Genomic DNA, 9,707 nt, shown 5'->3' with positions numbered 1-9,707 from the left:
TGACTTGCCCAAGGCCACCCAACCTGTGGCAGAACTGAAATGTGCAGCCAGGTCTGCCTGGATCACATTCCACAGTCCTCACTGCTGCACCCCATGACAGCAAGCCTGAGATGGAGCTAAGCCTTTTATTTATCATATATACATATACGTATGTGTGTGTGTGTGTGTGTGTGTGTGGAAAAACTATATATATATATAGTTTTTTCTTTCCAACTTTTAAGTTTAAGGGGTACATTTGGAGCCTAAGCTTTTTAGTCTGGTTCAAGGCCCTTCACATCCTGACCCTAGCTGATCTTTTTTGACTTATCTCCCACCTCCTCATTCTTGGTCACCCCTTGCTCCAGGGACAGCAAACTGCTTGGGAACATAACGTTCTCCAGCCCTGCCATACCCGGTCACCCCTGCATATCTTTGCAAATGCTGTCTTCTCTGCCAAAATATGGGTTGAATCTGTGCGGTCCAGACAATAACCACCCTGGCCCCACTCCACCCAAAGAATGCCAAATGCCAGTGTCCAGCCCTGGGAAGGAACATGTTTGTGCCAAGTGCTTGGTACACCTGAGCTCATTCAGTTGGCACAATGATTCTGGGAGGCCAGTAGCTCCACCCCCAGTTTGCAGGTTCGGAAACCAAGGTACGCAGAGGCCAGGTGACTCACCCAAGGTCTTACAATTAATGGCTGGCAAAACCAGGATTGAACTCAGATTTCCCTGTTCTGCTGCCATACCTTGATGCCTGGCTGGAAGGAAGGGATGGGAAGGGTTCTCTGACGCTACTCTCACATTCCCTGTCTGCCAAGCCTAAGTGTAGAGATGGGGGGCATCGGCCAAGGCAGCTGCCAGAACCCTAGTGGAGGAGAAGGAACTACGGAGCCCAGAAGGAGGCCAGGCTGAGGAGGCTTCCTGCAGGGAAAGGAACTGGTCATCCTGCTCACTCCCACCTGGGAGGGGGAAGCATTACCCTTTCTGCTTTCTGGCTCCTTCCAGGCCTTTGGGAGTTTACTTGGCCTCAACAACGTCCTGCTTCCCAGAATCTCTCATCAAAAATGATTCTTGGAAACTGGGCCGGTTCAGGGATGCCTAGAGGCCAAGGCAGGCCTGAATTCCTGCTCTTAATGTTCTCTTCCTGGCTCCCAGCATTGTTATCATCAAGCCTATCAAATGCCTGGTAAAGGCTTGCCAGCCTGCAGAACATGAGCTGATTTGGTGAGCACCAAGTTCTCAGTAGTTTTGGAGAAACTGGATGGGGTTGGAATGGGAGTGGGGGTGGAAACCTTGCCAGCAATATCGTGCCAATCTCTGCTTAAAATTTCTAGGGATATTGCTTAGCCTGACATAGCACTGGTTTTGGGTACAGGGGCAGGGCAGAGAGGTTGGCCGCAGATGGGGTGCAGCATGTGTAGTAGGGTAGGGCGTTCTTAGGTCCCCAGGGGAGTGTTTTCCTTCCATGATCAGATCCCATTGTAGGCGGCACTGCCTGCTGCGAGCATAAGAAAATTATATAAACATGGCAGGTAAAGTGGGGTCGGGAGCCAGGGTGGGGGCAGGAGGGGTGAGGGGCAGTGGGCGAGGCTGGAGGGGAGGGGGGTATAGAGAGGCCTCTGCTGCCATGACTGTGAGCCCTGGCCAGTGATGAAGTCACCATTGTGCAGTCTGAGTTCTGGGAACCAGGTGATGGAGTGTGTTCTAAGAATGGACTGAGGGCCGGGTGCAGTGGCTCATGCCTGTAATCCCAGCACTTTGGGAGGCTGAGGCGGGCAGATCACCTGAGGTCAGGAGTTGGAGACCAGCCTGGCCAACGTGCTGAAACCCCATCTCTACTAAAAATACAAAAAAATTAGTCGGGCGGGTTGGCACCTACCTGTAATCCCAGCTACTCGGGAGGCTGAGGCAGGAGAAATCGCTTCAACCCGGGAGGCGGAGGTTGCAGTGAGCCGAGATCGCGCCATTGCACTCTAGCCTGGGCAACAGAGTGAGACTCTGTCTCAAAAATAAATAAATAAATAAATAAATAAATAAATAAATAAATAAATAAATATAAAAAGAACGAACTGAGGCCAGGCAAAATAAGATAAGATAAAATAAAATCCCTCTGGGATTGCTTGCAGCCTCCACAACAGAAGTTGCAGGCCTTATAGAAGCCCTTCAAGATCTGGATCAATTTCCCTCAGCCAGGCAGATTCACACCCCCTTCACATCCAACATGACCAGCTGGTCCCTCGACACACATGCGCTCAGCCACCTCCATGCATTTCATACCCAACGTGACCAGCTGGTCCCTTGACACGTGCGCTCAGCCACCTCCATGCATTTCACACCCAACGTGACCAGCCGGTCCCTAGACACATTTCACACCTAACGTGATCAGCCGGTCCCTAGACACCCGTGCGCTCAGCCCCTTTCGTGCATTTTTTTGTGCTGCCCTTCTCCTGTCTGCTTCCTGTCTCATCCTTCAAACCCAGTGAGATGTCACTTTCTCTGGGATGTCCTCCTTGGCTGATTGCTCTGTGCTCCCAGGTGCTTCTCTAACACTTGTTGGCATCCCCAGGACAGTACACATAACCCTGCAATGAAGTGACCAGGGTGCAGGTCTGCCTCCGCATGTGACCGTGGGCTCCTGGAGGGCGAGGGTACCTCCTTATTCATTTCTGTGGGCCTAGCACAGCACCTGGCATGGTGGGTATTGGTTAAAAGATGAGGGGCCAGCCCAGGTAACAAGGCAACACTATGTCTCTACGGAAAATTTTTTTTTGAAACAGAGTCTCACTCTGTTGTCCAGACTGGAGTGCAATGGCCTCCTGGGTTCAAGTGATTCTCCTGCCTCAGCCTCTTGAGTAGCTGGGACTACAGGCATGCACCACCACACCACAGCAGGATAATTTTTGTATTTTTAGTGGAGACAGGGTTTCACCATGTTGGCCAGGCTGGTCTCAAACTTCTGACCTCAAGTGATCCGCCCACGTCAGCCTCCCAAGCGCTGGGATTACAGGCGTGAGCCACAAAGCCTGGCTCTACGAAACTGAAAAAAAAAAAATTAGCCAGGTGTGGTGGTGCGCGCCTGTAGTCCCAGCTACTCGGGAAGCTGAGGTGGGAGGATCGCTTGAGCCCAGAAGGTAGAGGCTGCCGTGAGCCATGATTGCTCCATTGCACTCCAGCCTTAGTGACAGAGCAAAAGTCTGCCTCAAAAACAACACCAACACAATAACAAAAGAATGAGGGGCTGAGTAAGAGGCATAAATGCCTTCAAGTTTCAACCAAGTCAATTAAATTGGCCTAAGACAATAGGGAGCAGGAGGGACAAACTGGACAGTGAATGACTTGTGTGAAGGGATTCAAACTCAATGAAAGAAAACCGGGGAGAGGGTGGCAGCCTGTGCCTCTAATCCTGGCTACTCAGGAGGCTGAGGTGGGAGGATCGCTTCAGCCCAGGAGGTCAAGGATGAGTGAGCTATGATCACACCTATGAATAGCTATGGTACTCCAGCCTGGGCAACAGAGTGAGACCCAGCCTCTACATTAAAAAATAATGGGGCTGAGAGCAGTGGCTCACGCCTGTAATCCCAGCACTCTGGGAGGCCGAGGTGAGCAGATCACCTGAAGTCAGGAGTTCAAGACCACCCTGACCAACATTGCAAAACTCCATCTCTACTAAAAATACAAAAATTAGCTGGGTGTGGTGGCGAGCGCCTGTTGTCCCAGCTACTCGGGAGACGGAGGTTGCAGTGAACCAAGATTGTGCCACTGCACTCCAGCCTGGGCAACAGAGTGAGATTCTGTCTCAAAAATAATAATAATAATAATAAAATAAAATAAAAAACAATGTCGGCCACATGTGGCTGGCTTACACCTGTAATCCCAGCACTTTGGGAGGCCAAGGCAGGTGGGTCATCTAAGGTCAAGAGTTCGAGACCAGCCTGGCCAACATGGTGAAACCCCATCTCTACTAAAAATACAAAATTATCTGAGTGTCGTGGTGCATGCCTGTAATCCCAGCTACTTGGGAGGCTGAGGCAGGAGAATCGCTTGAACCCAGGAGGTAGAGGCTGCAGTGAGCCAAGATTGTGCCTCTGCACGCCAGCCTGGGCGACAAGAGTGAAACTCCGTCTCAAAATAAATAAATAAAAAGTCATCAGGCTCCTGCTCTTAAGGTCCTACAGTCAAGATATTATTTTTTTAAAAAAGAGAAAGAAAATTGGTGGCTGAAACGTAGTCTCTGATAAAACAACAATATGCTAGTATTTACTGTATGCTTACTCTGTTAACAAATACAGCTCAGTTGTTCCAAGCGTGGACTCTGGAAACAGGCTGCCGGGTTTGAGTCCCGGCTTTCCTGCCTGTTAGCTGTGACACTTTGGTCTTGTCATTTAACCTCTCTGAGCCTCAGTTTCCTCATCTGCAAAATAGAAAGTGTAACAATGTCTACCTTAGTGGGTTGTGAGGATTCAAAGAGTGAATAGTAAACAGAAAGCACATAAAATAGTGTCTGGCCCATGGAAAACCTCCAGGAAGTGTTGGCTGTTATTGTTCCTTGATGGTGAGTGTTCGTGGAAGGCCTGGCTGAGAAGGTGACCATAAACTGAGCCCTGGACATGGGAAAGGAGCCGCCCCTGCTGAGCTCTGGGTGAAGACGTTCCAGGCAGAGGGAACAGCAGAGGAAGGCCCCTGAGGCTCTGCTGGGTGTGAGGGCAGGAAGAAGGCAGTGGGGCTGGAGCCCTGAGCAAGAGAGAGCAGAGGCGAGGGCCTGGAGGGCAGGGAGGGGCCAGCGCTTGGCGGGCCTTCTAGGCCATGGAAAGAAGTCTAGATTTTATTCTAAGTATGATGGAAGGCATGATGATTATTATTATTATGGCTTATTATTGTTTAGGTATGGTGAGGCCAGGAGATCAGGAGATGACTACCATCGAAAAGAAGTTTGTGGCCGGGCGCAGTGGCTCGCACCTATAATCCCAGCACTTTGGGAGGCCGAGGTGGGCGGATCATGAGGTCAAGAGATTGAGACCATCCTGGCCAACATGGTGAAACTCTGTCTCTACTAAAAATACAAAAATTAGCTGGGCGTGGTGGTGGGCGCCTGTAATCCTAGCTATTTGGGAGGCTGAGGTAGAAGAATTACTTGAACCTGGGAGGCGGAGGTTGCAGTGAGCCGAGATGACACCGCTGCACTCCAGCCTGGGTGAGACAGAGCCAGACTCTGTCTCAAAAAAAAAAGAAAGAAAGAAAAAAAGAAGTTTGTTACACATACAGATCCCAAAGGGGGCATGCTGTGCCATGGGAGACACATGAGGAAACACCAGGGTCTGTCAGGTGGCAGAGGGGAAAAGGGTGGGCAAGAGCCCTTAGCGTGGTTTTGATACCAACCACAGGTTCTTGGGCTGCCAATGCAACAGAAATTGACATGAGGCCAAAAGAGTTTAACCAGACAAGGCTTCATTGGAGCTTATGCCTCAGAACAAGGGAGGCAGCACAAGAGAGCGAGAGAATTCCCTGGCTGACTCTCTGAAAAGAGCTGGCTGGGATTTTTTATTAGGCAAAGCCATGGGAAATGATAGGGGGTAGGTTATGCAGGCTGGGCTGGGCAAAGCATGTGCGAGGTAGGAGATGCAGGTCAGCACATCTGGTTGGATAGTTTTCTTGAGTAATGGGCCACCTGGTGGTGGTCTGGCCAGCAGCAACAAGCCTGTAAATCAGCTATTCTTCAACAGTATAGAATGGTGACTTTCTTTCTTTTTTTTTTTTTTACGAGACGGAGTCTCACTCTGTCGCCCCAGGCTGGAGTGCAGTGGTGTGATCTCGGGTCACTGCAAGCTCCGCCTCCCAGGTTCACACCATTCTTCTGCCTCAGCCTCCCGCGTAGCTGGGACTATAGGCGCCCGCCACCACGCCCGGCTAATTTTTTGTATTTTTTTAGTAGAGACGGGGTTTCACCGTGTTAGCCAGGATGGTCTCGATCCCCTGACCTTGTGATCTGCCCGCCTCGGCCTCCCAAAGTGCTGGGATTACAGGCATGAGCCACCGCGCCCGGCCGAATGGTGACTTTCTTTGGCTAAAGCCTCGGCGTTAGCGGGTATGGTGTCAGCGAGGTAATGGTGTGGGTTTTATGATCAGTGAGAATGTGTGAAAGAATGCTCTCGTGGCGGTGAGCTGAAGCCAAACCCCATTCCCACTCTGTCTAGTTTCCTTGGAAAGGAACGGGCAAGGCAGGGTAAGCAGGCTTAGCATTTTCTAGTTTGAACACTGTCAGCTCAGGGGATGGGGCTTTCCCTAGTAGTCTGGTACCTGGCTCTGGGGTGATGAAGCCAGGAGAATCGTGGCCCTGAGTGTGAGAGCCCAGTAGAGGAGGTGGCATGGAATGTGGGCTCTTGATTGGTTGGTTTGCACTTGAAGGGCATATTCAAAGGCCCTTCGCTTGCTCTCTCTAGGAACTGGCTAGCTCTGGGAGGGGCAGTCTTTCCAGGGCAGGCCCCAGTGAGACAGACCATTAAAATATAGGCAATAAAAAGACATGGTTAATACAGTGTCAAAGCCAAGGAGAGAGTGGGCTTATATTTTACCAAGATCCTCTGGCTGCTAGGAGGAGAAAGTACTTTAGTGAGACGAGAGGAAAGCAGAGACCAGAGGCCAGTGCAATGATCCTGGGTGAGCAAGGCGGCTTAGCTTAGGGTGAGAGCAGGGGAGGTGGGAGGGAGGCTGGTTTCAGGGTTTGTTTGGAGATGAGGCTGATGACCATCCAACAAGGAGCCTTTCAGATTACAAGAAGAAACTTGAGGCTCATTCTATTCTTATTTCTGAGATTTACATTTATGCTCCCTCCCCTAGTTATGAACTGTACTATCTTACTCTTCTTTTTTTTTTTTTTTTTAGCTCTGTCACCCATGCTGGAGTGCAAGGGTACAATCACAGCTCACTGCAGCCTCAACTTCCCTGGCTCAAGTGATCCTGCCACCTCAGCCTCCCAGGTAGCTGGGACCACAGGCACGTGCCACCATGCCAGGCTAGGTTTTTTTTTTAAGAAATGGGGGGGTCTCGCAGCCGGGCGCGGTGGCTCACGCCTGTAATCCCAACACTTTGGGAGGCCGAGGTGGGCGGATGACCTAGAGTCAGGAGTTCGAGACCAGCCTCAACATGGAGAAACCCCACCTCTACTAAAAATACAAAATTAGCCGGGTGTGGTGGTGCATGCCTGTAATCCCAGCTACTCGGGAGGCTGAGGCAGGAGAATTGCTTGAACCTGGGAGGCAGAGGTTGCAGTGAGCCGAGATCGCACCACTGCACTCTAGCCTGGGCAACAAGAGAGAAACTCCGTCTAAAAAAAAAAAGAGAGAAAAAGAAATGGGGGGGTCTCACTATGTTGCCCCAGTTGGTCTTGAACTCCTGGGCTCAAATGACTATCTCACTTTTCTGATGCTAATGGCTTATTAAAGCAATTTAAGGAAATGACACCTCCAGGATTAGAGGTAAACATCCAACATAGTGTCCAGTATACAGTAGGTACTGAACAAATCCACTGCTTTTTCTTCCATAAGGGAAAGTAGACTGTGGTTCAAGTACGGGCTTTACCCCACACTGGTTGGGTGACCCTAGACAAGTGATTTCTTTCTTTCTTTCTTTCTTTTTTTTTTGAGATGGAGTCTCACTCTTGTCGCCCAGGCTGGAATGCAGTGGCGTGATCTTTGCTCACTGCAACCTCCGCCTCCTGGGTTCAAGCGATTCTCCTGCCTCTGCCTCCTAAGTAGCCAGGATTACAGGTGCCCGCCACCACGCCCGGTTAATTCTTTTTTGTATTTTTAGTAGAGACGGGGTTTCACCATGTTAGCCAGGCTGGTCTCGAACTCCTGACCTCGTGATTCACCTGCCTTGGCCTCCCAAAGTGCTGGGATTACAGGCGTGAGCCATTGCCCCCAGCCTAGACAAGTGATTTCATCGCCCTGCATCTCCCTTCCTTAATCTGAAAGCAGAGATAAGAGGGCCTCGCTCTTCTAGTAGTTGTGAAAGTTAAGTGAGGCAAAGTATGTAAGCCCCTTGCGGGGGCTCCACCAATTATAGCAGTAATTATCCCATATTCAAGAATGGCAGTCTGGGGCTAAGACTCAGAGAGAAATGGGACAAAGCCCCCTCCATCTCCTCCTTGGTGCCTACCTCTGGGCCTGCTTCCCTCCAGGCCTGATCCCTGCCCTCAGCTCCCACCTCTGCTGGGCGTCTTCTCGAAGAGCCAACAGAAAGCTGTGTTCACTCTGCCAAGAGGCATCCCTGGGAAAGGAGGAGAGGAGACAGAAATCTTCCTGTCTGGGCTTTGGAAAGCAGACTGTTAATTACCTGGGGTTCCCAGCAGCCTGCCTGTTAGGTAAACATTTGCCAAGCTGGCTCCATGCATTAACCCCTTGGTACCCAGGGCTGAGGTGTTCGGAGGTGGGCTGCTCTAGAAGCGTCCAGAAACTAACTTGAGGGAGGCTGGGCACGGCTTCTGTAGCCTTCAAATGGGTCCAATTCAGGTAAGACATTCAGGAGGATGGCACAGAATGACTTCAGGATCAGGGTTTGAAATTTACTTCACTTGGCTTGTCCCCAGACCCCTGTCCCAGGAATATGGGATGTTCCTCAGACCCCTGACCCGGGAATACAGCCCCCAAAGAGGTGGCCAGGACTAAAAGCTCAACCTGCAGCTTGAGGTATGAACGAGGTCCTGTGTGTGAGGGGATGGACCAGGGATGCCTGGTCACCTTAATTCCCCCTGGCTTTCTCTGGATAACAGAAACTCACTCTAGTGGAAGCAGAGACCCACCTTCCAGAGGGAGAGACCCTGGGTGGTGTTTAGGGGTGGCTGGTGTATGGTAGATGCACTTGACAGCAATAACTGAAGAAACAAGAGCTGCCACGTGAAGGATGCTGAGGGAGGGTGCTACGTGAGGATGCCATATATATATATATATATATATATATATATATATATTTGTTTGTTTGTTTGTTTTGAGACAGAGTCTTGCCCTGTCACCCAGGCTGGAGTACAGTGGCGCCATCTCGGCTCACTGCAACCTCTGCCTCCCGGGTTCAAACGATTCTCCTGCCTCAGCCTCTAGAGTAGCTGGGATTATAGGCGCCCACCACCCGCCCAGCTAATTTTTGTATTTTTAGTAGAGATGGGGTTTCACCACATTGGTCAGGCTGGTCTCGAACTCCTGACCTCGTGATCCACCCACCTCAGCCTCCCAAAATGCTGGGATTACAGGCATGAGCCACTGTGCCTGGCCGAGGGTACTGTATAAACTGCATTTTTTTTGCAAGTGGTTGTGGTTCTCCCATCCAGCTTGCCACCATGGGACCATCCTGTATGTAAGTCTCCTCAAATAAATCCTACGTCTCATTTTCTGGCTTCAGTTTTCTTCTGTAGCCTCTTGAAGCTGGTCCATCCCAGTGGAAGTCCATATGGGTCTGGGACAACATCAGTTAGAGTTAGACTTGGTCTTAGGCAAGGTAGCATGAGGGGAAAGGTACGGCAAGGTAGGCTCGGATTGACTATAATGGTCAGTTGTGTATCTACCTGTACAGTTTGCCAAGCACTTTTCCACCTTTATCTCACCCAACGAGTCCCACTATAAGCCTGTGAGGAGGAAATTAGCCCCCTGTGATGCAGTGGCTCAAATCCAGGCTGTTACTCACTGGCTGTGTGGCCTTGGGGCAATCACTTCACCTCTCTGAACTCATCTGTAAAAT

At 50.5% G+C, this 9,707-nt stretch overlaps 1 non-coding gene across 1 annotated transcript; it reads left to right on the top strand.

Annotated features, from left to right (window-relative positions):
- Window positions 1–1,622: 1,622 nt before the first annotated feature.
- LOC129472762 (small Cajal body-specific RNA 18) lies at window positions 1,623–1,705 on the top strand. Its single transcript, XR_008654044.1, has one exon. It is a non-coding gene; the product is annotated as a small Cajal body-specific RNA 18 (non-coding RNA).
- The last annotated feature ends 8,002 nt before the right edge of the window (window positions 1,706–9,707 follow it).

This window comes from Symphalangus syndactylus, chromosome 22, assembly GCF_028878055.3.
Source record: "Symphalangus syndactylus isolate Jambi chromosome 22, NHGRI_mSymSyn1-v2.1_pri, whole genome shotgun sequence".
Lineage (NCBI taxonomy): Eukaryota > Metazoa > Chordata > Mammalia > Primates > Hylobatidae > Symphalangus > Symphalangus syndactylus.
Note: the sequence above shows the minus strand (reverse complement) of the source record. Positions and strands in the feature narration are given on the sequence as shown.